The sequence below is a fragment of the Capra hircus genome, chromosome 5 (assembly GCF_001704415.2).
Source record: "Capra hircus breed San Clemente chromosome 5, ASM170441v1, whole genome shotgun sequence".
NCBI lineage: Eukaryota > Metazoa > Chordata > Mammalia > Artiodactyla > Bovidae > Capra > Capra hircus.
The window spans coordinates 110,618,007-110,643,375 of NC_030812.1; the positions used below are offsets into that span (position 1 = coordinate 110,618,007).

The following is a 25,369-nucleotide window of genomic DNA, read 5'->3' on the forward strand; positions in this document are numbered from 1 at the left end:
GTGTTTGTACACCCATAAAGAAGGCGCTTAAATATTTAGAAAATGAATATCAAGTAAGCCGCTCCTTCCCACAGCCCTGGGGCGTCTGTCCCACAGCCTGACCATAGACCCACCCCAATATTCCCCTAACTCCTCGGGCTGCAGTGTAGACGGGAGGCCAAGTGTGCCTCGCCAAGCCAAAACTGGGCTTCGAAGGTCACACCTCCCACCCCAACTGCCCGCTGGAAGACGCAGGGTCGGCTTCGAAAAAGGCGTGGTGTGGCGAGTGCAGGGGCTCGCAGACCCCGCCGCCGCTCCCGCCCAGCGGACCCTAAACACTACAGCCCCCAGAATGCCCCGCGACCGTCCGCTCGGCCCCGCGCGCGTGCGTGGTGGCGCAGCCAAGCGCTGACAAGGGCCGAGCCGCGCGAGCCAGTGCAGGGTTGGCCCCGTGGAGGCGACGGCGGGACAGCTGGACATCCCCCGCGGAGCAGGTGAGTGCCGAGCGAGAGGCTGGTGGCGACCCGCTGGGTCTGCGGGGTCCGGAGCCCACACATGCACCCCCGGTGGAGACGCGGGGGCTATGGAGAGACTGACTGCCGCACGGACTGGCAGATTGACGGGCAGAGAAGCCGGGAGGCGCTGCCGCGGGCCGGCCGGGCCCTCGCTCGTCAGGCGCACAGGGTGGGGGTCTAGGCCGGCGGTCTCCAGTCGCGGGCTTGCTGAGGTCGGGTGCGGGGCCTGCGAGGCGAGGGCGGTGCTCGGGGCGGGGGTGGCCTCCAGGGTCGGGAACCCCCCACCCCCATCCCCGACCTCAGCCGGCCCAGCGAGAGGTGGGGGTCCCCGGCGTCCGAGCGGAAGTGCTCTGGGGGCTCGAGGCCGAATACATCCCCTCCCGCCGCTGGGGGCAATTTACAGAAGCCGCACCTCACGCCGGGGCCCCTTTCTTTGAAGGAACGGCAGCCTCGGATACATTTACCGCAGCAGAGTCTTCCTCAGGTGTGACTTGTAACTTGACGTTGAAGATTCAGGTCTGGGGTCAGAACACAGGCTTAGATTCTGGTCAGACTCAGAACTCACTGTATTTATTATGTTTTCTAACACTGGAGAAACTGAGGCGCGTATTATCCAGGGTCAGCCTGTGTGGTTAGGATTGGAATTTTGAAAATTATTCTCATGGAATAATGATTCAAGATGCTTTTTGTATGGGGGGAAAGGATGATTTGAAGTTTCTTTTCCGTGACGAATGACTGTTGCCTTGTTTTCCAGTCTTGTGCTGCCTATGCGATTTGTGGTGGGTTTCTGGCCTTTTTTTTTTTTTTTTTTTTTTTGCTTTCTGGTGAGATGTTTAGAGCTGTCTGTAATATTCTTTACCCTTCTTTCTTATTCTCCCGTGGTAAATTCAAGTTCCTAATCAGACCCTGTTTCACAAAAACTGAATTTTCAGCCTCGGCTTGGTTACTTGTAGCTTTTGTGATTGTGATTGTTTGTAGATAACACATGTATTTCCTGCTGCTTTTCCTCCTCATCTCTTTTCCATCTTCCAGTTGTCTTTGAACGCTAAATGACAGTTATATCTTCTTTTTTTTACATGTTTATTACTGTAGTCCTTGATTAGCTGGTAATTGATTGTAATAAAAGACATCTTTCCTGTATTTTGATAATCCCAGGTGCCTCTAGCCTTTTCATCATTACTTATTACATTAACCTGGGCTTTCGCCCACTTCCGTATACCTTGTTAAGCACGGGGATGTGAGATCTGGGAGGGAGGGCTGAGGTGGGGTGTTTCTCTTGACCAGATATAGGTAACAGGTGAACACAATCCATGAGTATTAACTTTAATTGGCTGTAGGGACTTCTCTGGCAGTCCAGTGGTTAGGACTCCACTCTCTCACTGCTGAGGGCCAGGGTTCAATCCCTGGTGAAGGAACTGAAATCCCACAAACTGCATGGCACGACAAAATAAATAAATGACTGTGAACAAAAATTATTTAAATACTAATCTTGTGATTTGGGGAACTTATAATGAATCTGACATCAGAGTAAAATACTGAGAAAGGACCTCAGGGATCATGTTTTATCATACTGCCTTCTCTCTGTGCCCAGAGTGGATGCTGGGGACACCTTGATACCTTTGAAACTTAAACAGTGTTCTGTGTCTTTGTGTTTTTGGTTTCTCTCTTCCCAGTTCTCAATGAATATTTTGGCAGGAGCTCAAAATCTGGTACATTTGCTAATTTAAAGCCAGTGTCATCTGCTTATTCTTCAGTTTGTCTCTCTTCCTTAGCTGGTGACATCACTCATTCTCCACAGCAGCCATTCAGGAGCTCCTGCAGTCCGTCCACGAGGAAGTGGAATAGCACGGAGGGTGGCGCACACAGGAGGAATAAGGACCCTGTTCCTTTGCCTTCGCATATTACACGTAAAGTGAGACAGGAAATCTGGGCGAAAGCACAGACCACGTGGGAGGTTTAGAGCACCAGAGTCCAGGCTTCCACATAGGGTCATAATGACTAGTACCACTTACTGAATGTCTTCTGTTTGCTTAGTGCTGTAACTGTTACAGTGAGATACAGCTGTTATCACTGTCATTTTGTTATGTGTGTAAATACAGAGGTTAAGTGGTCTACAGATGTAGTGACAGGGCCAGAATGCAAATTCAGGTCTCTAAGGCGGACACCTCTGCTCTTTGTACTGCGTTGTACTACCCTACCGACACATACATTCAAATCTTTCTCATTCTTAAAAAACAAAATAAGCCACCTTTACTGTGGCCATGTTACTTCTTCACAGTGCTGTCTTTCTCCATCTGTTTCCTTTCTAGATTTGTTCTTAAAAAAACAAACTCTCTGTCCTTCTCTTCCCTTTAGTCCTTAGTTTCTTGCAGGCTGGCCTTTACCATTGACACTATTGAAATTGTTCTCATGAACTCCACTCGGCCTTTGATTGAATACCTACTGTATGTACCATCTTCTAGACTTAAAAAGAGGCTGAGATATGGTTCTTGTCCTGAGAGAGTTGAGGAGCTAATGAGGGAGAAAAAGAATTTCATACGTGTCAGTATATGTTAACCCTTGACCAAGCAGTCTTTGCTTTTGGGAGTGGGGGAGGAACAGTTCACTAAGAAGGCGACGCTGGACTGCCAGCAGAGAGAAAGCCTAAGTTGTTGCAGACAGTGGTGTCAGGACTGGACAGTCAGGTGTGGATTTTCAGAAGGTGTATCTCGCCAGTGTGAGATGATACACTTGAAACATGCGGTGTAGGCTTTAGAGTCTGACAGGCCTGGCAGCTGAGCCTTAATTTCTTCCTTATACCTGTGTACAGTGTCAGCTCTGTGAAGGCAGGGCTTTGTGTTTCTCACCACCTCGCTCCTCTCTTCTGGAACAGTGGTCATTTGATGTTTGCGGTGTGAATACCTCATAGGATGTTGTTCAGCACGTGGGAGTTGTTCATACTCCCAGCAGCACAGTGAGACTGAAGCAGTGAGCAGCCATCAGTGCGGTCTAAGAACTGATTTTTGAAGACACCATTATTTGAAATAGTACACGTATAATCACCTCCCCTTTCTGAACATTTAGGCTTGTAATTTATGCTCACAATTTAGAAGAGAGACATTCACTTCTTTTCCGAAGGTACAGTTAGGTGATAACTGTGTTTTCACTTCTAATATTATGCCTCTTTTCTAGTTATAAACACATCTCTGCTTTTTCTAATTGTTTGTGACGTGGGGTTTTTTTTCCCTGCTAATGTTGTAAATTGTTTTGGGAAGTTAATTTCTTTGGAATCATCGCATACCAAAGTAAGAGTAACATGAGAAATGAGATTGAAAGCACCAACCCAGTTATCAGCAGGCTTATTCTTGGGCAAGGCTTGATTTCCAGTTAGGTTTAATAGATTTTTTTCCCCCTTAATAAAATCATACAACTGTTCTGGCCTTCCTCGATACCTAGTTAGCCTCCCAGCTAATATTCTGAAGACATGAAGCAACAGATGATTTCCCTCTTCTTGTGTTTGAGTTTCATTTGTAAATATCCTTAATTTGTGTGACTTGAGGTTATAGGGTTAAAGTCCAAATACCACCTTTTGTTCCACTTTTGAAGGCAGTAGGATGTAGTAATTAATTAGCACCTACAATAAAGTTCAAATTCTGGCTCTACCACTTTAAACTAAAAACTTAGCACAAGTAATATAACTTCCCAATGCCTCATTTTGCTCATCTCTAAAATTAGGGTAATTACTCCTACTGTCACCACTCAATAATAGCTAGTGTTTATTGGGTATTTACCATAGACTTGGCATAGTTCTAAGAATTTCATATATATTAACTCAGTCTTCACAACTATCCTGTATATTAGTATTATGCCCACTTAAGGTGAGGAAGCGGTGACAAGATGGATACCTGAGAGATGTAATAAAGGTGTTTAATAATCTAATGGGTAGTTGTACTAAATGATCTGTAAAGTTCTCCTCAACTCTGAGATAATGATTCTATGATTGAAATCTAAGTCTCCAGACTCTGGGCCCTAGAGATTGTTCTAGAACAGACTGTTCTTGCCTTTCCCCACAGTGCCAGCCTGGTTTCCTATTGCCTCCGCCCCACACCCCTGCTTCACCCAGCGCCTTACCATCTTCATGTCACCTTCTCATTGAGCCTTCCCTGAACACCTGCTTTAAAATAGCAACTTCTTGAAATTGCCTGGTCCTTTTCCTGGTTCATTTTACTCTGTAGTGCTACTCATCACCTGGCATTCAATGTGGTTTCTTTTTTTTAAATTATTTATTCTTGGTTGCACTGGGTCTTGGCTGCTGTGCAGGCTTTCTCTCATTGAAGCGAGTGGGAATTGTGTTCGTTGTGGTCTGCGGGCTTCTCATGGCTGTGGCTTCTCGGGAGCACAGGCTCTAGGGTGCGGGGGCTTCAATGCGCCGCATGGGCTCAGTTGCTCCGAGGCTTGTAGAATCTTCTTGTGCCAGGGATTGAACCCGTGTCCCTTGCATTGGCAGGCGAATTCTCAACCACTGTACCATCAGGGAAGTCCAGTGGGTTCTTATTTTTTTAATCACCTGTTTCCCCTCTAGAATGCCAGACCCTGGAAAAAAAGAGACTTTTATCCGTTTTGATCATTGCTCATCACTTAGAACACTGCCTGGCACATAGTCGGCACTCAGTAAATGTACGCTGAATGAATGAATAGTTCCTCAACACAGAACATAAATGTTGAGAGAAAGGACTAGGGAAAGTTTCACAGGAGTGTCATTTAAGCTGAGCACTGTAAGACTGGTAGACCATGGACATTTGGAAATGGGAGGTAGCTTTCTAAGCAGAGGAAGCAGTATGGATACCAGCAGGGAGGGTATGTGAAGGGAAAACAAGAGCTGAGCCAATAGGTAGATTGGGGAACACTGAAGAAGAGGAGAGAACCAGACAATTGGGGCTGTGCTTCAGGAAATATTAGTCTAGTGTTTAACATGAATGGATGAATGGAGAGTCTGGAGGCACAGAAACCTGTTAGGAGACTTTTACAGTGGCTCCGAAAAGTGGCTGGGTCTGGGTCATGGCAGTGGAAAGAGATGCCTAGAAAGATTTTAAAGGTAAAATCAATAGACTTTGCAACTCAATCAGTGTTGGGAACAAAAGAAACATAGGAGCCAGAAATTACCCTAAAGTTAGAATATGAGTGTCCTGAAGAACTAGAGAAAACCAAAAGAATCATCTGGGATGGAATAAAAATAGATTTGTGTGAGAAATACAGATTTGCTGTGTTATGGGATAAGTCAGCTCACGTCATCCAACAGCAGGAAGTTGGAGATAGCAGGACTGTCGTCATGACTACAGATAGAGATTCATAGCTTATCTGTATGGCAGTGAGAGCTGAATCCCCAATAGGGACAGAAATGGATTCCCCAGGAGTAATCCATTAGGAGTGGATTAAAAGAGAGAAGACCGATTTGGGGAATGTTTTGGGGGAGTCTGGAGGAAGAGGAGCCTGCCTAGAAGCATGTAGAGAAGAAGAACCCGTGTAGTCAGTATCCTAGGAGAGCCCCTTCAAGGAACCCATGTAGGTCAGCAGATTCAAATGCTGCAGGGAGTTTAAGGAAATGAGGCCAAAGGAAGAGGATTCCATATGGTGACAAGGAAACCACTGGAAACCTTAGAAAGTCTAGGCGGTAAGAGGAGAAGCTTCGAGTATGAGCTGCCTGGTGAGGCATGGGAGCAGAATTCTATTCTGCTTTTGAAACTATGGCAGTGGGGCAGGGAGAAAGAGACAGAGAAGTCGGAGACTTGAGCGGGCCCAGGGAGAGCGGCTTTGCTGTGCTTTGTTCTACTTAAGGATGCAGGAGATCTGAGTACGGTGTGTACCAGACGTGAAGCCAGCAGAGAGGAGGGAGAGATGGAAGATGCTGTCAAGGAGGTGGACTGAAAGTTCTTGTGGGTGGAGGAGTCAACCCGGGAAGAGAGGGAGGCTACTTCTTCCCCCAAGAGGAGAGGACGAGTGAAAGAGGCAAAGGTGAAAAGGCGGAGCAGTGTTGACTGGGCGAAGGAGGACGCCCAGTTGAGGAAGCCTAGTGACCACAGCTCTGTGAAGGCTGGCAGCAGGGAGCGGTGGTGGGCCTGGAGAAACATAGGAGAGGCTGAGGAAGCATCCACCAGGTCAGCTAAAGAGGAACGAAGTTGCTGAGCAGCAGCGAAGATAAGTAACTCCTGTAGCTCGTTTCCTGGTCATGACAAGAGGAGCGTGGGCAGAGCCTGAGGAGGACTTGTGTGGAGCTGGACAAGGCCAGCTTGTCAGTGTCAGTTTCGGTTTCAGCGTCGGCTCAACACGGTCATGTCATTTCCTATGATGTAGGAGTTAGTATATGGACCTGGTTGTTGAAATCGGCAGTATTAAGGATGAGCTATAAAGAGCTGCCATAACATTGCAGATTATTTCACGGAAGGCAGGCCATTAAAGGCAAGACAGGTATGGTCTGCCTAACTCGGATGTTTTACAACAGCAGGATCACGGCTTCCTCTGACATCTTTCCCAGAATTTCCCGTGATGCTGCTGCTGATCTGAGTGCAGTCCATTTTGCCTGTTCCAAGTTGTTCCCAAGCTTTTGGTTCTGTTTGAGGTGGGGTAGTGGAAATAGAAGACTTGGCTTCTGGTCCAGCTGTGTCACTACTGCATGGCTTTAAATTAGTCTTCTGACCTCTTTGGCCGCAGTTTCTTTCTTTTGAAAAAAGAGGGAGATGAACGCAAAGGATTCTTCTAACTCCATCATCCCTGACTCTGTTTTAAGAGTGTTTGTCCCACACCCGGTACTAAAGAAGCTAATGATCTCTGTAGGTGCAGATTGTAGTATGGGGATTCTCTCCTAATTTGTATTGAATTTGGAATTTTCACAAAAATTTCTGTTTCTCGGAGCTCCCCTGTGGGTCACTGATTAAGACTCCATGCTGCCACTGTAGGGGCTATGGATTCGATTCCTGGTCGGGGAAGTAGATCCCACAGGCCTCATGGTGCAACCAAAAAAAAAGCTTTGAAAAAAGAAATTTATGTTTCCTAGTACAGTTCAACAAATGTCATGTTTTGACCCCACCTGGCTCCCCCTGGGCTCTATGCCCAAGTTAAGGTGCATGTTCTTACACACGAGTGGCTTCAAGGTCTTCTCAGAACACTGCGCTGCGGAATTGGTGACTCAGCTGTGCTAGTCAGTGTGGTAGAGAGGGGCCACTTAGGGGTCACTTCTGACTCACTGATGATTGATGCAAGATGCTTAACCTCTCTGAGCCCTGGTTTCCTCAAGTTTAAAATGAAGAGTGCTTAGCAAGTTTGGGTAAATGCTTAACAAATGTTATTTTTCTTTCTTTCATTCTCTCTCCCCTCTAATGACCTCCATCTGCTGACTGCCACAAAGTACATAGGACTGGATTACCATACTTTGAAGTTAGTAGGGAGGTGTTTTCATCTCTGCAAATGAAAAATTCCCAGTAATGATATTAGATGGTATTGCCAAATAAGTGACTTAGTTTTTTGAATTCTGTGGTTTGATTCTATGAGGAATAGAGATTTCATTAACTATATTTATGATTTGTTCCTTTTAAGTGCCCTAAGCTTCTATGTTAATATAAAGCTTTATATTTTTGTGTGTCCCCCCTCTTTTTTTTTTTTTTTTGGCCAGTCAGCCCTCAAGGAGCTGTATTTTTCTCAAAAACTCTTGTCTGCATTTTTCTAGAGTTACCTGAATGTTGAGTTAAGGTTAGCTACCCATTAGTTTACTTCATTTTACTTCTAAGGCGGGTGTTGCTCCCCAGCCCTGGTGGCAGGACTGACAAGATCCATGCACTACTTTGCTTCTGTTTTCCTTGCCACAGTCCAGGTGCTTCCAGGCCGTGAATCTTAGGGGAATGATCCTGGGAGGTACCCAGGGAAGTGCCCAGATGACGCTGGATGGTTAGTTTACAGAAGGACCTGGAGAGAATGGGCCTGGTGTGGAGTCAGCACAGGAAAGCCTCGGTACCTGGTGCTGCTGTGCAGGAAAGGGAGGGTGTGCCTAGACTTGCAGAGTTCTGGAGGGAGGATCCTGCTTCCCTCTTCTGTTTCAGTTTGATCTCTACCTTGTGCAGTCAGGCCTAAATCTTGCCCAAAGGAACACTAACTGTGCTCACAAAGAAAACATTGACTCAGGGATGAGGAAGCAGCCCAGCTGTAAGCCTGTGGGAGTGGAGCGCAGAATGGGGTTGGTTCCTAGGTCGTTTTGCTCTTTTGCTAATGCCAGTTTGGGAGGAGGCAGCTGAGAATTTTGGATGTGTTTATTCAGTAGGCAGATGAAGAATAGTGTGAATAATAAGCGTGTTTTCAACAAGCATGATTGAGGTGACTAGAAGTGGGGAGCCAGTTCTAGATTAGTGCCACTAGCCGCTTTATCATGATGTTCGATAGGGCTCAAGTCTTCTGGCTTTCTTTCCATATTTTGGTACTTGCTTCATTTAGCAGCCTGCCCTAGGAGAAAGTGGTGGGTTCTGAGGTCTGAAAGAAGGGTGCTATGGCCAGAGCTTCACATGAGTGTCAAGGGCTGAGAGATGAGGCTGGAATGGTCAGCGGGGACTACTAGGTAATGCAGTCTCATAAGTCAAGTTAACGAATGTGGGCTTTTCCCAAAAAATCTGAGGGAAGAAAGAGTTTTAAAGGGGAGAAGGAAATTTTTGCATTTAAAAAGATTTCTGTGCAAGGTAGAAGTAGATGGGGTGTGGAGGGCAGGGGGCAAGTCTAGAGAGAGAGAGATCCTATGGAAGTCTTACAGTAACTGTGACAGGGAAGAATGACCACAGCCCCAATTGAAAAGCAGCAGCAGGTTGAAGAGAAAAAGGAAGCTTCAGAAAACATCAGGAAAGGCCTCAGAGGTGGAGGGTGGAGGTGGGGAGACTGGGACTCCATGGACCTCGATGCCCAGGTCCAGCTGGAGAAAGGAGTGGTGGCTATGCAGTGATGCCAGCTTCCTGAGGCAGGGTTCCCAAGGGAGCTGACAACTTAGTTGTGGAGTGTAGTAAATTTGAAGGATGTGGAGGAGTGACCCAGTGGGCAGCTGGACATGCCAGCCTGAAGTTCAGAGAGAAGGTGTGCTGGGGATAGAAATTGGCAATCATGTGTCTGTAGATGTTAAATGAAGCCAAGAGTAAACGAGGGTGCAGGGAACCAGGGAGGGTTTAGGACCGACCATTAAGGCACCTTAAGAAGCAGCAGAGGTGAAGCTGGGAAAGGAGACTTAAGAAGGAGAGCTGGAAGGACCAGAGGAAGCCCTGAGGTTATGACACTGACCCCGGAAAGCGAGTGCTTCAGGAGGAAGGAAGAGGTTACTGCAGGGCATGCTGCTGCTACTGAGAGATCAGTGTGGTAAGAACTGAAATGTCTTTGTGGATCTAATGCCCAGCAGCAGTGTTGGGGTGACCCTTTAGTACACCAGGCCTGTGCTGAGCACTAATAAAGCAGAGACAGACAGAGAAAATGGAAAGAACGTGAGACTGGGCATTTCATTTAATATAGCAAAAGTCATCTTGGAAAAGATGGTGAGTATTGTTGAACTTCCTCATACTCATTTTTTATGTTGAATTAAATAGGGAGCACCCCAATCTTTTTTATTCTATGGCTATATGAAGGTCTTTTTTTAATGTTAAGCCCTATTTGTTTAAATAGGTAACACATTAAAATGGTTCAGAATTCAAAAGTACAAAAGGTTACTAAGTAAAAAAAATCTGCTCCTTAGTTCCTCTCACGTACAGCCTTGAATTCATGTGAAAATTTCCTCCCTTTTTCTGCACAACTATTTACCATTCCTCTCCCTGTTTTTCTGCTTGATTTTTCATTTTGCAGTGTATCTCACAGATCATTCCCTATCGTTGCACAGATAGCTAACCCATCCTTTTTCATAACTGCACGCTGTTTCATTATATAGATGTACTAGTTTATTTAACTGGTCCCCTGCTGATGGAAATTTAGATTTTCTAATATTTTACCACCTAAAGTTTTGTTGCCACAAACCATGCTGTAGGGAGTTACTCTGTATGAGTCACGCTTCTGAAGTATAGGATAAGTTCCCAGAAGTGGGAATTGCTAGACCGAAGAGCCTCTAAAGGTTTTAATCCAGCCTTGCTTATTGGACTAGAAAGCCTGCAGTGAATGGTGGCTATTATTAAGATAAATATGATATAGATAGGTTATATTAGAGAAAAATAGGCATCTGACACAGACCAGAAGCAAGGTGGGTGGTGGGAGCTTCCTGGAGGAGGAAATGCCTGAGCAGAGCCTTGAGTAATGAAAAGTCAGGTGAAGTGGAGGCATTAGAAGCAGCAGGAGCAGAAAGGGCCAAGCCCAAGAACGTAAAAAGGAGCGTGTTGTTTGTGGGGAATCTTCCAGGAGTTTAGTGTCGCCTCCATTCATCAAACAGTCCGTTCCCTGTCACAGGTCGGGCGCTGGGCTCTGTCCTCCATCAGATAGGGAGTACATCCAGAAACCACAATACACCTGCAGCATGAAATAGGAAACAGTAGGCTGTGGGCTTCCCAGGCGGCTCAGTGCTGAAGAATCCGCCTGCCAGTGTAGGAGCCTGAGGTTCGATCCCTGTGTGGGGAAGATCCCCTGGAGAAGGAAATGGGAACCCGCTCCAGTAGTCTTGCCTGGGAAATCCCGTGGACAGAGGAGCCTGCTGGGCTACACAGTCCATGGGATCGCAAAAAGAGTCCAACTCGACTTAGCGACGGAAACAACAGCAATAGTAGTATATACAGTGATGAATTCTGTTGGAGAAAGAAGGAATGGGGCGTGGAAGGTGGAGGGGAAGGCATTAGAGGAGGCACATCTGAACTAAAATTCAAGAAAACTGTAACAGGTGGACTTCAGCGATTCTCACAGTGTATTTCCTGGACCAGCAGCACCAGTATCACCCAGCAACTTCTCAAGCCCTACCCAGATCTGCAGAATCAAAATTCTGGGAGTTGGCCTCAGCGACCTAGGTCGTAAGAAGCCTTCTGAAGCGATAGTCAGTTGTGTCCAACTTTTTGTGACCCCATGGACTGTAGCCCACCAGGCTCCTCTGTCCATGGAATTCTTCAGGCAAGAATACTGGAATGGGTTGCCCTGCCCTCCTCCAGGGGATCTTCCTAACCCAGGGATTGTTCAGTTCAGTTCAGTCGCTCAGTTGTGTCCGACTCTTTGCGACCCCATGAATTGCAGCATGCCAGGCCTCCCTGTCCATCACCAACTCCCGGAGTTCACTTAGACTCACGTCCATCGAGTCAGTGATGCCATTCAGCCATCTCATCCTCTGTCGTCCCCTTCTTCTCCTGCCCCCAATCCCTCCCAGCATCAGGGTCTTTTCCAATGAGTCAACTCTTCGCATGAGGTGGCCAAAGTACTGGGGTTTCAGCTTTAGCATCATTCCTTCCAAAGAAATCCCAGGGCTGATCTCCTTCAGAATGGACTGGTTGGATCTCCTTGCAGTCCAAGGGACTCTCAAGAGTCTTCTCCAACGCCACAGTTCAAAAGCATCAATTCGTCGGCGCTCAGCCTTCTTCACAGTCCAACTCTCACATCCATACATGACCACAGGAAAAACCATAGGACCTTAGTCGGCAAAGTAATGTCTCTGCTTTTGAATATGCTATCTAGGTTGGTCATAACTTTTCTTCCAAGGAGTAAGCATCTTTTAATTTCATGGCTGCAGTCACCATCTGCAGAAATTTTGGAGCCCAAAAAAATAAAGTCTGACACTCTTTCCACTGTTTCCTCATCTATTTGCCATGAAGTGATGGGACCGGATGCCATGATCTTCGTTTTCTGAATGTTGAGCTTTAGGCCAACTTTTTCACTCTCCTCTTGCACTTTCATCAAGAGGCTTTTTAGTTCCTCTTCACTTTCTGCCATAAGGGTGGTGTCATCTGCATATCTGAGGTTATTGATATTTTTCCCGGCAATCTTGATTCCAGCTTGTGTTTCTTCCAGCCCAGCGTTTCTCATGAGGTGATCCCAATATGCTCTGCAGTTGGAGACCCACTGATGGCGCTCATTTACGGTGAGGGAACGACACTGTAGAGCCAGGAGCTAAACTCTGCAGTATTGCTGAAGTGTCGCTTGTGTTTTCACAGAAATAAAAGTTATATAAAAGCAGTTACTTTATATGCCAAAGAAATAAGCTAATAAAACCTGAATTACATTATCAGTCTAAATCACTTATCTTGAAGTGTCAATAAAATGGGCCTAAGTCCTGTATCCCTTGTTATGTGAGAAAGCCAACACCCTTCACCAGGTTTTCATTATTGTCCCTACTTCCATACCTTTCTTTGATTTCCCCCACAGTTAAGGATCTTATGAGTAGAACAGGCTTTACTGAAGGTATGGAAGACAAAGGGACGATACCTTGCAATTAAGACTGTAACTTATATTGGATTTTGGATTGCCCTTTTCTTAAGAGGCATTTGGCCCACCCCCAAGGCCTCGCTGCTTCCAGACTTGCAGCGTGGTACTGTCTTGTGGGTTGCTCTGTCCTGAAGGATGCAGCTCCTACCCATTCCTAGACTCTGTCCCTTCCCCTCCGTAACCCCTATTTTCTCTTCTCCCCTACCTCCAAATTTCCATTAATTTCCTTTGCTAGGCAATTAACAGATCTCTCCTTTTGTAATCTGCATCTTCAGGGTTTACCTTCCACCTTTAAGGAGCTTATCAGAATATTTTCCCAAACAGAGGTAAACCTTGTCTCTGGGAAGCATTCTGGAGCCAACTATTAAAATAGTAATTTTCCACTGTGCTATTATTATAATATTATAAAATTTAAGGTTTACTTTAGGGGTCATTAGGTTAATTACCTTGCTTCAAGTGGCATCATATTAAACTCTAGCCAGTAATTCTTAATCTAGTCCTTATTTCTGTTTTACAAAACTGACACTATAAAGTAGAAAAGACACCTTTTTAGGGCATGGCAACCCACTCCAGTTTTCTTGCCTTGAGAATCCCCATGGACAGAGAAGCTTGGAGGGCTACAGTCCATGGGATCACAGAGAGTCAGACAGGACTGAGCGACTAAGCACAACACATACATTTTATTATTTTATTTTTATTTTTAATTGGAGAATAACAGATGCATTAACTTTAAAAAGTCTTCGAAGGTCAAGTTCCTCACAACACTGTTCTTAGTACAAAAGTTGCTGTTGGGTGCCTGAATATTGTATCAAAAGATGACTACATCAGTAAATTACAGAACAAAGACTGCATAATCACTGGGGAAATGATAATTTAATGTTCAGTAGAGAAAAATATTTCAAAATCTAAAATATAAGAATTGTGTATGTGTGTAGAAAAAAAACAAAAGTGAGGAGAGGAAGGAAGAAGATGTGACTTATTGAATTGGCAGAGTTGTGGCAGAATTTTTTAAAATTTGATTTCTGTTAATGTCATTGTGTTAGTATAATTACAAAGCTCAGAGGAGAGTCCCAAACTTCCCTTCCCAGAATATAAACCAGTGACTGTGTTTATGCTGCCGAGATTGTCTTCTGATCTGTAGCTTACATTTGTCCCACTGCCACTTAAGTCTGTCCTTCGTGTTCTCAGTAGAAAAGAGCAAGCGCCCAGAAGCGCACCTGAGCTGCTGGCTCTCACAGCCCGTGTCTCCCTGACCCTAGCTCAAGGGTGGCAGGAAGCCAAGTAAACGTCCGGGCTGCGGAGAAAACTCAAAGGACAGGGGCCGTTTCTGTACAAGTAGATTCAGAAACAACATTCTTCCCCCTTAGAGCCTGTCTTGCAAATTGATGGACTTTTCTGGTCTCCTGGTTTATAAGCATCTCTTTTCCTTTAAACTGCTTTTAGTAGCTTTTGCTTTAGGGAAAGTATTTCACATCACTGTAGTGGCAAGCTACTACAGCCCCATGTGAAGGCAAATACCTGGGGATTTTGTTTAGCCTTAAAAAAAAAAAGCTTGAAAATCTGGTCTCTAAGTGTTGTCAGTTCTTTTTCCACTGATTACTTAGACCGTTGAGGGAGGTCTTGTTACAGTAACTTGAAAAATGATGGACTTTACCTTTTAGCAGCTCAGGGAGTTCCTGACTTCACAGCTGCTGCTGAGAAGTGAGATTCATGCTGAGCAGTGTTAGTGAAGTGTTAGTTATAAATGAGAAAGAAAGGGGTTCTTTTCACGGTTACAGATAAACTATGTCTAATAGTTTGCACCTTTTTTCACGTTTGCTTTCTTTGCTTTTGTATGAACATTGAAGATGGATGCTTGAGGTGATAAGTAATATTGGCAGGGAGGGAGGAGGAGGAAGGCAAGAAACTGCATAGCTGGTGTAAGTTCAGGCTTCGTTTGTGGGCCTCAGAAAACACAAGGAGAACGCGTTCTTATTCCTCAGTGTTCTGTACTTAAACTGTGACGTGAAGCGAAGTCGCTCAGTCGTGTCCGACTCTTTGCGACCCCATGGACTGCAGCCCACCAGGCTCTTCCGTCTGTGGGATTCTCCAGGCAAGAATACTGGAGTGGGTTGCCATTTCCTTCTCCAGGGGATCTTCCCGACCCAGGGATTGAACCCGGGTCTCCCGTACTGCAGGCAGACACTTTAACCTCTGAGCCACCAGGGAAACCACTTAAACTGTAGTCTTTTAAAATTGAGATATAATTCATGTACCATAAAAGTTACCCTTTAAAGTATACAATTCAGAGGTTTTCAGTGTATTCACTTTTGTGTAATCATTACTGTCTAATTCCAGAATATTTCATCACCCAAAAGAAACTGCGTATCCACTGGCAGTAATTCCCTGTTTCCCCCTCCCTCCAGCCCCTGGCAGCCACTAATCTACCTTCTGTGTCTCTGGATTTGCCTATTCTGAGCAGTTTATATAAATAGAATTACATGTTGTGTGGTCTTTTGTGACTGACTGCTTTCACTGAGCATGTTTTCAAGGTTCAACCATGTTGGCACATGTGTCAATACGTGACTCGTTTTTAGGAAGAATGATATATTCCAGTGTATGGATAGATCAGGCCTTCCCAGGTGGCTCACAGGAGACGCACATTCAATCCCTGAATCAGAAAGCGCGCCTGGAGGAGGACGCGGCCCACTCCAGTGTTCCTCTCTGGAAAATCCCAGGGACAGAGGCACCTGGCGAGCTCCTCCACGTCGGCATGTGTCAGTGCTTGATTCCAGTGTGTTGGTATACCACATTTTGTTCATCCGTTCATCACTTGATGGGCATTTGCATTGTTTCCACTTCTGTACTATTCTAAATAATGCTGCTGTGAACATTTGTACACAAATGTTCAAATGTACAAATGTTTGTGTACAAACATTGTACACAAATGTTTTGATGTGGTATAATTATTTTTAAACACAATACCTCTGTACTTTTTCAAAAAAGAGAACATTTAAAATCAAAATGAAAAAAAAATAAAATCAAATCAAAATGAGTAAGTCCCATACTCCTACCACTTAACCCAGGCATATTCTTTTTATATTACCTTCAACGTGTATGTATTAAATACATTTTAAATGGCTGAAATCACATCTTCATGATCTACTCCATTTTTCTTCTGTTCCCAGTTCAACTCACTGCAATTAGACTTCCACCCTCACCATTAAAAATTAAAGCTCTCTAATAAATTGTACCAGTGTTTTATTAGCTCCAGAGACAAAAGAAATAAAAGTAAAACTGAACAAATGGGACCTAATGAAACAAACAAGCTTTTGCATGGCAAAGAACACCCTAAATAAAATGAAAAGAAAAGACAACCTATGGAATGGGAGAAAATATTCGCAAAGATGTGACTGAAAAGAGCTTAATTTTTTCCAAAATATGCTTCTGCTTCCAATGAAGCTGTTTAGTTCAGTCTCTCAGTTGTGTCTGATTCTTGGCGACCCCATGAACTACAGCATGCCAGGCTTCCCTGTCCTTCACCAACTCCCGGAGTTTGCTCAAACTCCTGTCCATCGACTCAGTGGTGTTGTCCAACCATCTCATCCTCTGTCATCCCCTTCTCCTCCTGCCCTCAATCTTCCCAGCATCAGGGTCTTTTCCAAAGAGACAGCTTTTTGCATCAGGTGGCCAAAGTACTGAAGCTTCAGTTTCAGCATCAGTCCTTCCAATGAATATTCAGGACTGATCTCCTTTAGAATGGACTGGTTGGATCTCCTTGCAGTCCAAGGGACTCTCAAGAGTCTTCTCCAACACCACAGTTCAAAAGCATAGATTCTTCAGTGCTCAGCCTTCTTTATAGTCCAGCTCTCACCTCTGTACACGACCAATGGAAAACCCAGGCGGCATGTTGGCCAACACCTGGTGAAGGTTGCATCGTCAGCGAGAACCAGCAGTGGGGCAGCCGGGGCACCAGGCATGTCATCTGGCTTCCTGGAGTAGCTGAAGGATCTGTCCCTTCTAGTCAGAGCCTGACAAAACATGGTCCACTGGAGAAGGGAATGGCACACCACTTGAGTATTCTTGAGAGCTTGTTTGGAGGTTCTAGCAGGGGAGCGCAGCTACTCGTATACCCTTGACCGAAGACCGGTCCTCCTCTATCGGGGATGGTCGTCCTCTTCGACCGAGCGCGCAGCTTCGGGAGGGACGCACATGGAGCGGTGAGGGAGGAAGGGGACACCCGCCTAGCCAGCCAGATCAGCCGAATCAACCCTGGCGATCAATGGGGTGACAGATGTTGCAACCAGATTGCCCTCACATCCCACTTGAGTATTCTTGCCTTGAGAATCCCATGAATACTATGAGAAGGAAGAAAGATATGACCTGTCATAATGGCCATCTTTAAAAAGGCTGCAAGTGATAAATGCTGGAGAAGGTGTGGTGAAAAGGGAAACCTCCTGCGCTGTTGGTGGGAATGTAAATTGGTGCAGCCTCTATGGAAAAACAGTATTGAGGTTCCTTAAAAAACTAAATATAGTTACTTCATGATCCAGCAATCCCACTCCTGAGGCATATACCTGGGGAAAACCTCAATTTGAAAAGATACGAGCCCCCAGTGTTCATAGCAGCACTATTTACAGTAGCCAAGACATAGAAGCAACCTAAATGTCCATTGAAAGATGAATGGATAAAGCTATGGTTTATATACACAATGGAATACTCCTCAGCCATAAAAAAGAATGAAATAATGCCATTTGCAGCAACCTGGGTGGACCTGGAGATTGTAATACTAAGTGAAGTAGGTCAGATGGAGAAAGACAAATACATGATATTGCTTATGTGCAGAATCTTAAAAAAAAATGATACAAATGAACTTATTTACAAAACAAGCAGACTTGCAGATTTAGAGAATGAGGGAGACTGGAGGATGGGGATAGAGTGGGGGTTTGGGGTTAATGGGTTCACACTGCTACATTTAAACTAGATAGTCAAGGGCCTACTGTAAAAGAAAACGAAAAGAAAATTCATCTGTGTTGAGTGTTCAGTAGTTTTTTATTTACATAGATGTACCACAATTCTTTATCCATCCATTCACCAGTTAAAGGATATTTGCGTTTTCAGATTCTGGCAGCTGCAGCTGCCGCAAACCTTTTCACACAGGTTTTTGTGTAAACAAAAGTTTCATTTCCCTTAGATAAACATACCTAGGCATGGGTTTGTTGGGTTATATGGTTAAGTATATGTCTGACTTTATAAGAATCTGCCAAACGCTCTTCCAAAATTGTGGTACCATTTTGCATTCCCACCAGCAATAAGTGAGAATTCTAGTTGCTCTGAATCCTCATCAGCACTTGATATTGTCAGGTGGTGGTGGTGGTTTGATTTTTTAACTTTAATGTGTGTGTGTGGTAATCTCATTGTGGTTTTAATTTGCCTTCCTTAATGACTCATGGGTATTGTGTATCTTTTTAGATGTTTATCATCTTTGTATCTTTGGTAATGCTCCTGTTCAAATCTTTTGCCCATTTTCTTGTTTAAATTGGATTGTTTCTAGCTTACTGAGTTTTGAGAATTCCTTATACTCTGGTTACATGTTCTTTATCAAATGTGTGATGTGAATATATTTTCTACCATCTGTGGCTTCTGATAATCTAATTTAATCAAATGTTTTCTTTTATATATCATGCTTTTAGTGTAGTAGCTAAGAAATCTTTGTGTAACCAAAGTCACAAACATTTTCTCCTGTTTTCTTCCAGAAGTTTTTTTTTTTTTTTTTTTTTGGCTGCACTGGGTCTTCGTAGCTGTGTGTGGACTTTCTGTAGTTGCGGCACACAGGCGTCTCTTGTTGCAGACCGTGGGCTCTCGGTGCACAGGCTTCAACAGCTGTGGCACACAGGATTAATTGCTCCATGACGTGTGGGATCATCTCTGACCTGGGGTTGAACCCGTGTCTCTTGAACTGGCAGGCAGATTCTCAACCACTGGAGTATTTAGGGAAGTCCATTCTTTTAGAAGTTTTGTAGTGATTTTTCTAGGCCCATTTGTTGACAAGACTGTCCTTTCTCCACTGAATTGCATTTGTATTTTTGTTGAAAATTAATTACTTTCCTAGGGCTGCCATAATAAAGTATCACAAACCGAGTGACTTAGAACAACAGTAATATTGTCTCTCAGTTTTGGAGGCCAGGAATCTGAAATCAAGGTGTCAGCAAGGCCATGCTCACTCTGAAACCTGTAGGGGAGGATCCCTCCTTGTTTTTTCCAGCTTGTAGTAACCCCAGCCGTTCTTTGGCTTATTATACCATGATCCAGCCTGTGCTCCACATGGTGTTCTTCCATCTCTCATATCATCTCTCTCTTAGATCTGTGTCCAAATTCCCCCTTTTTAAAAGACATCAGATATAATGGATTCAGTTCAGTTCAGTCGCTCAGTCGTGTTGGATTCTTTGCGACCCCGTGAATTGCAGCACGCCAGGCCTCCCTGTCCGTCACCAACTCCCGGAGTTCACTCAGACTCACGTCCATCGAGTCCGTGATGCCATCCAGCCATCTCATCCTCTGTCGTCCCCTTCTCCTCCTGCCCCCAATCCCTCCCAGCATCAAAGTCTTTTCCAGTGAGTAAACTCTTCACATCAGGTGGCCAAAGTACTGGAGCTTCAGCTTTAGCATCATTCCTTCCAAAGAAATCCCAGGGCTGATCTCCTTCAGAATGGACTGGTTGGATCTCCTTGCAATCCATGGGACTCTCAAGAGTCTTCTCCAACACCACAGTTCAAAAGCATCAATTATTCGGTGCTCAGCCTTCTTCACAGTCCAGCTCTCACATCCATACATGACCCCAGGAAAAACCATAGCCTTGACTAGACGGACCTTAGTTGATAAAGTAATGTCTCTGCTTTTGAATATGCTATCTAGGTTGGTCATAACTTTTCTTCCAAGGAGTAAGCGTCTTTTAATTTCATGGCTGCAGTCACCATCTGCAGTGATTTTGGAGCCCCCAAAAATAGTCTGACAGTTTCCACTGTTTCCCCATATTTGCCATGAAGTGATGGGACCGGATGCCATGATCTTCATTTTCTGATATAATGGATTAGGGCTCACCTTAATGAGGTCGTCTTAAGTTGGTTAAATCAGCAAAGACCCATTCTCCAAATAAGGTCATATTCTGAGGCACCGAGGAATGGAACTTCAACATACCTTTTTTCGGGGGATACAACTCAGTTCGTAACTCCAGCTGACCACGTGCATGGGTCTGTTGCTGGGCCGCCTCTTCGTTCCGTTGGTCTGTGTGTCCTTCCTTTTGCCAGTGTCACCCAGTACGCCATGTGTTGGGTTGGCCGAAAAGTTCATTCAGGTTTTTCCGTAACGTATTGTGGACAAATCTGAATGAATTTTCTGGTCAACCCAATAGTTTTATAGTAAGTATTGAAATCAGGTAGTGTGAATTCTCCAACTTTCTGCTTTTCCAAATTATTGATATTTTGAGTATTTTTATTCTTTTGCCTACGCATTTAGCTTTTAAAATCAGTTTGTCAGTTTTAGCAAAATATCCTACTGGGATTTTGATTGGAATTATGTTGAATCTTTTCCTTGTTTGCAATCTTCGGGGGACAGCATTCAGGCATTTATCTTAAGTATGATATTAACTGTAGGATTTTTGTAGATGCCTTTTATTAGGATAAGAAAGTTTCCTCTATTTCTAGATTACTGAGAGTTTTTATCCTGAATGGATGTTGACTTCTGTCAAATGTTTCTTCTGTATCTATTGAGATAATCATATAGTTTTTCTTTTTCAGTCTGATATACTGAATTACAATGATTTTTAAATATTAAACAACTTATCTTGCATTCCCAAGATAAACTCTACTTGGTCGTGATGGTATTAATTTTATGTATTGTAGAACTTACCGGCAGAAGTTGTTCAGCATATTCTCTTATTACCCTCTTAATGCCTACAGGGCCTATAGTAGTGTATCTTCTTCCATTCCTGGTAATACTGGTAATCTGTGTCTTGTCTTCCTGTTCAGTCTGATCAGTTTGATTTTATTGATTTCAGAGGAACAGATTTTGGTTTCATTGATTTTTCTCTCTTTTTGGTTTTCTATTGTATTGATTTTTGTGGGTATCTTTATTGTTTTTTGTCTTCTGCATACTTTGGACTCAATTTACCAATAAATTCAACAACTTGGATAATAGTAAAATTCCTTGAAAGTATACAAACCATCAAAGCTCACTCAAGAGAAATAGATAATCAGAATAGCCTTATCTCTATTAAAAAATTGTAGTTGAAAATCTTTCCATGAAGGAAACTCCAGGCACTGGAGACTTGATAGGTGATTTTATTTCAACATTTGAGGAAGAAATAATGCCAGTTTCTATACAATCTTTTCCTTAAAGTGGAAGAAGAGGGACTAAGTCCCGATCATTCTGTAAAGCAGATACCATCCTGATGGCAAACCCAAGAAAGGTGTTAACTAGGAAAGAAAACTACAATCAAGCCTTCTTTATGAACATAGATGAAAAGTTCTTAAAATTTAAGTGAATTTCCTTCCACAATTTCTGAAAAGGAAAATACAATCACGATGACTCAGTAGGGTGAGCTTTAGGTATTATTCCTCACATTCCTTGCAGGTGGCTCTCTTCCCAACCTTGGGTCGCTTACACACACACACACAGACACACACACTTCACATGAAGATTTGAGGGTGCTGTCCGCAGATTTCTGGAGTTCTCTGCAGGTCTCTGTTCTACATATTCAGGCTGCTTTGGTGGCTTTTAGCTCTCAGCAGCTCCTCGGCCCTCCTGGGTGCCCAGTCCTGACTGCATACTCTCTCCAGGTGGTCACAGAGCTCAGCTGAATTGTTCTGTCTCTCCCCGGCTTCAGTGTCCTGTGCAGCCTGTCGTCCAGTGTTTGGAAGCCATAGATTCGTGTATCTTTCTGGCTTTTTAGCTGTTCGGGTTGGGAAAGTAAATCCAGTTCCTTATAGCTCCATCTTGGCCAGAAGCAGAAGTCCGTAACTGGAATATGAAATGATTATATCACATTTTATAGTGTCAGTATAGCCAGATCTTATTAATTCCCGTATTATCTGACGTATAAATTGTTCTCGTGTTTTTGTTGTATAGATGATGCTGAAGTAGACCTTTTCATGCACATACATTTTTGCTTCTATGGAATTATTTCCTTAAGATAAGTTTCCAGGAGAATATTACTGGATCAAAAGGTAATTTTAAGAATTGCATTTACGTGTTTTAATCTGCTTCCAGTATAATCTTTGTTATTCAGGTTTCTGCCTCTTAGTACCCCTGTGACAACAGCAGGGCCACCAGTGACCTGACTGCTTCAGCCAGCTCCCAGATGGCTGCTTTCAGGAAGGTTCCCATAGCAACCGGAAGCTGGAAAAACCTGCCTGCCCAGATTAGTGATATCACTTCCAGCTCCTGTTGGGAACTCAGGGATTCGGGGGCAGTTAGTGAGAGAAATGGCCTATATATATAATTTGCAGAGAGAGTCTTTAAAATATATCGAGTCTGGCCTGTTCTCACTGTTCCCACAATAGCAAAGCCAACATCATTCCTACTGCGTCACCACCCCCTGCCCTGCAGTCTCTCTGCACAGCAGCCAGAGAGAACTTTTAAATCCGGAGTCAGACTGGGGCTCACCGCTGCTTAGGACCCGTAGGAGAATGAGACCCGGCTCTCTGTTGCGCTGTAAGGCCCTCCTGAGCCGGCTGCCCCTGCAGCTGCTTCCGCCTGCCACATACCCCGCTGCTGCTCCTGCCGCCTGGGTCCTCCTGCCTCAGGAGCCACAGGACTTGGCTCCCACTTCCTTTTGTTTGGGTCTTTGCTTGGATGTCACCTAATCCTCAGAGAACTTTTCCTGATCACGTTAGCTACGTGGCCCCTTTCTCCTGACACTTCTGTACCTCTTCCCTCAGAGGACTGTAGCTAGCACCGTCTGGCAGCTGTTTCTGTGTTCGCCATCTGAGTCTCTGTTGGGATGTAATTGTGGGGACTTGCGTTTTCATTTTTGCATCTCATCCCTGATAGCCATGCTTGGCTCATGGCAGCGCTCAGTAACTGCTGAGTGACTGAACGAACAAGGGGCAAGCCAAGGTCGGGAAAGGTAGTTGTATGCTGAGAACTGCCTTCCCAGCCCGCTCCGTCCTCCACAGACAGCACCCACTTCCTCCGCACATTCTCCACCCTTCTGGAGGAAACAGCCAGGTCACTACCTCTGAGGCCCTGGTGACCAGAAGTGTTTCTGATGATCTCAACTGGCATGTGTTACACTGAACCATAGGAAGTTGTTGTTTTTTGAGGTTGTAATGGATGGTTTTCAGCAGTTGTCATATGGCCTTTAGTAACCTCAATGTAGAGGGTCCAATAATTAACAGTAACCTTCCAGAAGTTAGGAGGACTCCTGCTTATCGCCTGATGCTTCCTGAGCATTCACTGTGTGTCAGGGCAGTAGCGCCCTTTGTGTTCTCACGCCATCCTCATAACCATTTTAGGACGTAAGTACTGTTCTCTATCCAGTCTGTGGAGAAGAAAACTGAGATTCGAATAAGTGATGTGAATGTGCCCAAGGTTATAAGCGGGGAGCCACAGAGCTGGGGTGTGAATCCACATCTGTCTGACCAGAGAGGTCTTCACTTGAACTGCAGCACCGTCTGGCCCTGCACAAAGGTGGCAGAGAATGAGCTGGAGAGCCGCGCCCTCCTAAGGCTGATGCCCCAGCAGCGTGCTTGCCCAGGGCTCTGGGCCGCAGCGGCGTGGCCGAGCTCGGGGGTTCTTCCCAGCACTGCCGAGCTGGTGGCCGACCGCCAGCCTCTCAGCGGGTGCCATGCCAGGGACACGGTTATCAGGGTCCGTTTGGGAGACTGTGCGTGGGTCTCCTCTCGGCTTGTTGCTCATGTGTGAGGACTGGAGATAATCTGCATCAGAATATGCTGTGAGGATGAATGCTGACATGATTTTAAGAACTTCTAGCTTTAATGTAAAAATACTTGCTCCATCCATCACAGAATTCTGATTCAAACCAGGCCCCACATACCTGTCACACTGAAGGAAGACATTACGTCTTCCTTTCGCAAAGCAGACAGACAGGTCTAGGACGGCTGGCCCATTAGGGAAGTGGGTTCTGCCATCTGTTTCTCAGCAGGACTTGTCTGGAAGCAGGAGGGCTGCCTCCCAGGTGGGCCATCATGATGAGCATTTAGCTCATACATGGCCCAGTTAGGTTGTGACTGGGCAGGAGGAGGGGCTGGTGACCCAGCTGAACTGCCCTTGGGACAAACTGATTAGTTTTGGCCCCAGATTTGCAAGTGTGTCTTTAAAGAGAGCTAAGATTTTTTTCCTGTGCCTAGTTTTCAACGTATGCTGGAGTAAAGGGTCCATAGGCTGATGTTTTCTCAGGGTGCCCTCGATGGTTCTTTGACTTCCCTTTTTGTTTCTTGCTCACTCACCTGATCCTTCGAGTTTACCCAGAACTCTGCAGACAGCAGGGAGGAGAAGAAGCCAACAGCTGTCACCTTCGAGCTCCTGTCACCTGAAAAATGGCAGAAGGATGTTTAGGGCTAGGTGGATATAGTTCCAAAACCTAGACGGCAACTTGTCCTAAAAGATTTCAACCACATCTCCATGGTTATCTTCTGTTTATGTTACCTTCCTTTCATTTCAAGGTTAGAAGTAAAAGGCTTCATTCAGAAAAAGGCTGAGAAACTGCGTTTCTGTCGAGGCTCAAGCAGGTGGTGATAGGTTCTTTCTGAAAGGAGCAGGTGAGAAAGAGAGGAAGCCCTGAGCGCTGATGCCTCCGCTGACAGTTGTTTTAAAATTGAGATACAAATCACATGGTACAAAGTTTACTACTTTTAAAGTGGATAATTCAGTGGTTTGAATATTTCATGCTGACGTGTGGCTAATCACCACTCTCCAATTCCAGACCAGTTTTCACCTCCACAGATAGATACCCCGCACGCATCCTTCCCCTGCCTTCTGCCGTCCCCTCTCCTCAGCCCCTGGCAGTCACTCACCTACTTTCTGTAACTGGGGATTTGCTTCTGCTGGATATTTCTTTTAAATAGAATCATACCGCTATCCATCCTCTTGTGACTGGCTTCTTTACCTGAGCATACTGTTCTTAAGGTTCACTATGGTGTGGCATTCTTAGCACTTCATCCCTCTTTACGGCTGACTGATACTCCTGGACATGCTGTGCCTTCCATAAACCCCTGCACCGGTTCATGGACACACGGACTGTTACTGCATTTGGGCCAGAACGCGCGGTTCTGCTGTGAACCTCCATGTAGTTTTCTGTGTGGATACCTGTTTTAACTTCTGTGGGTAGGAGCATAACTAGGAGTGGAATTCTGGGGTCACATGGTAACCCTATATCTCACCTTCTGAGGAGCGTCAGAGTGCTTCCCACGGCAGCTGCGCCATCTGACGTTCCCACCAGCAGCAGAGGAGGCTTCCAGTTTCGCCACATCCTTGTCAACCCTAATCATTGCCTTTCTGAT

General features: G+C 45.0%; 1 protein-coding gene across 2 annotated transcripts in view; it reads left to right on the top strand.

Annotated features, from left to right (window-relative positions):
* Positions 375–25,369, top strand: part of SGSM3 (small G protein signaling modulator 3) — a 34,104-nt gene continuing 9,109 nt past the window's right edge. For both annotated transcript variants that reach the window (XM_018048805.1, XM_018048806.1), the window contains exon 1: positions 375–473. The gene's annotated coding sequence lies outside the window, so the exon portion shown is untranslated. The remainder of the gene's footprint in view (positions 474–25,369) is intronic.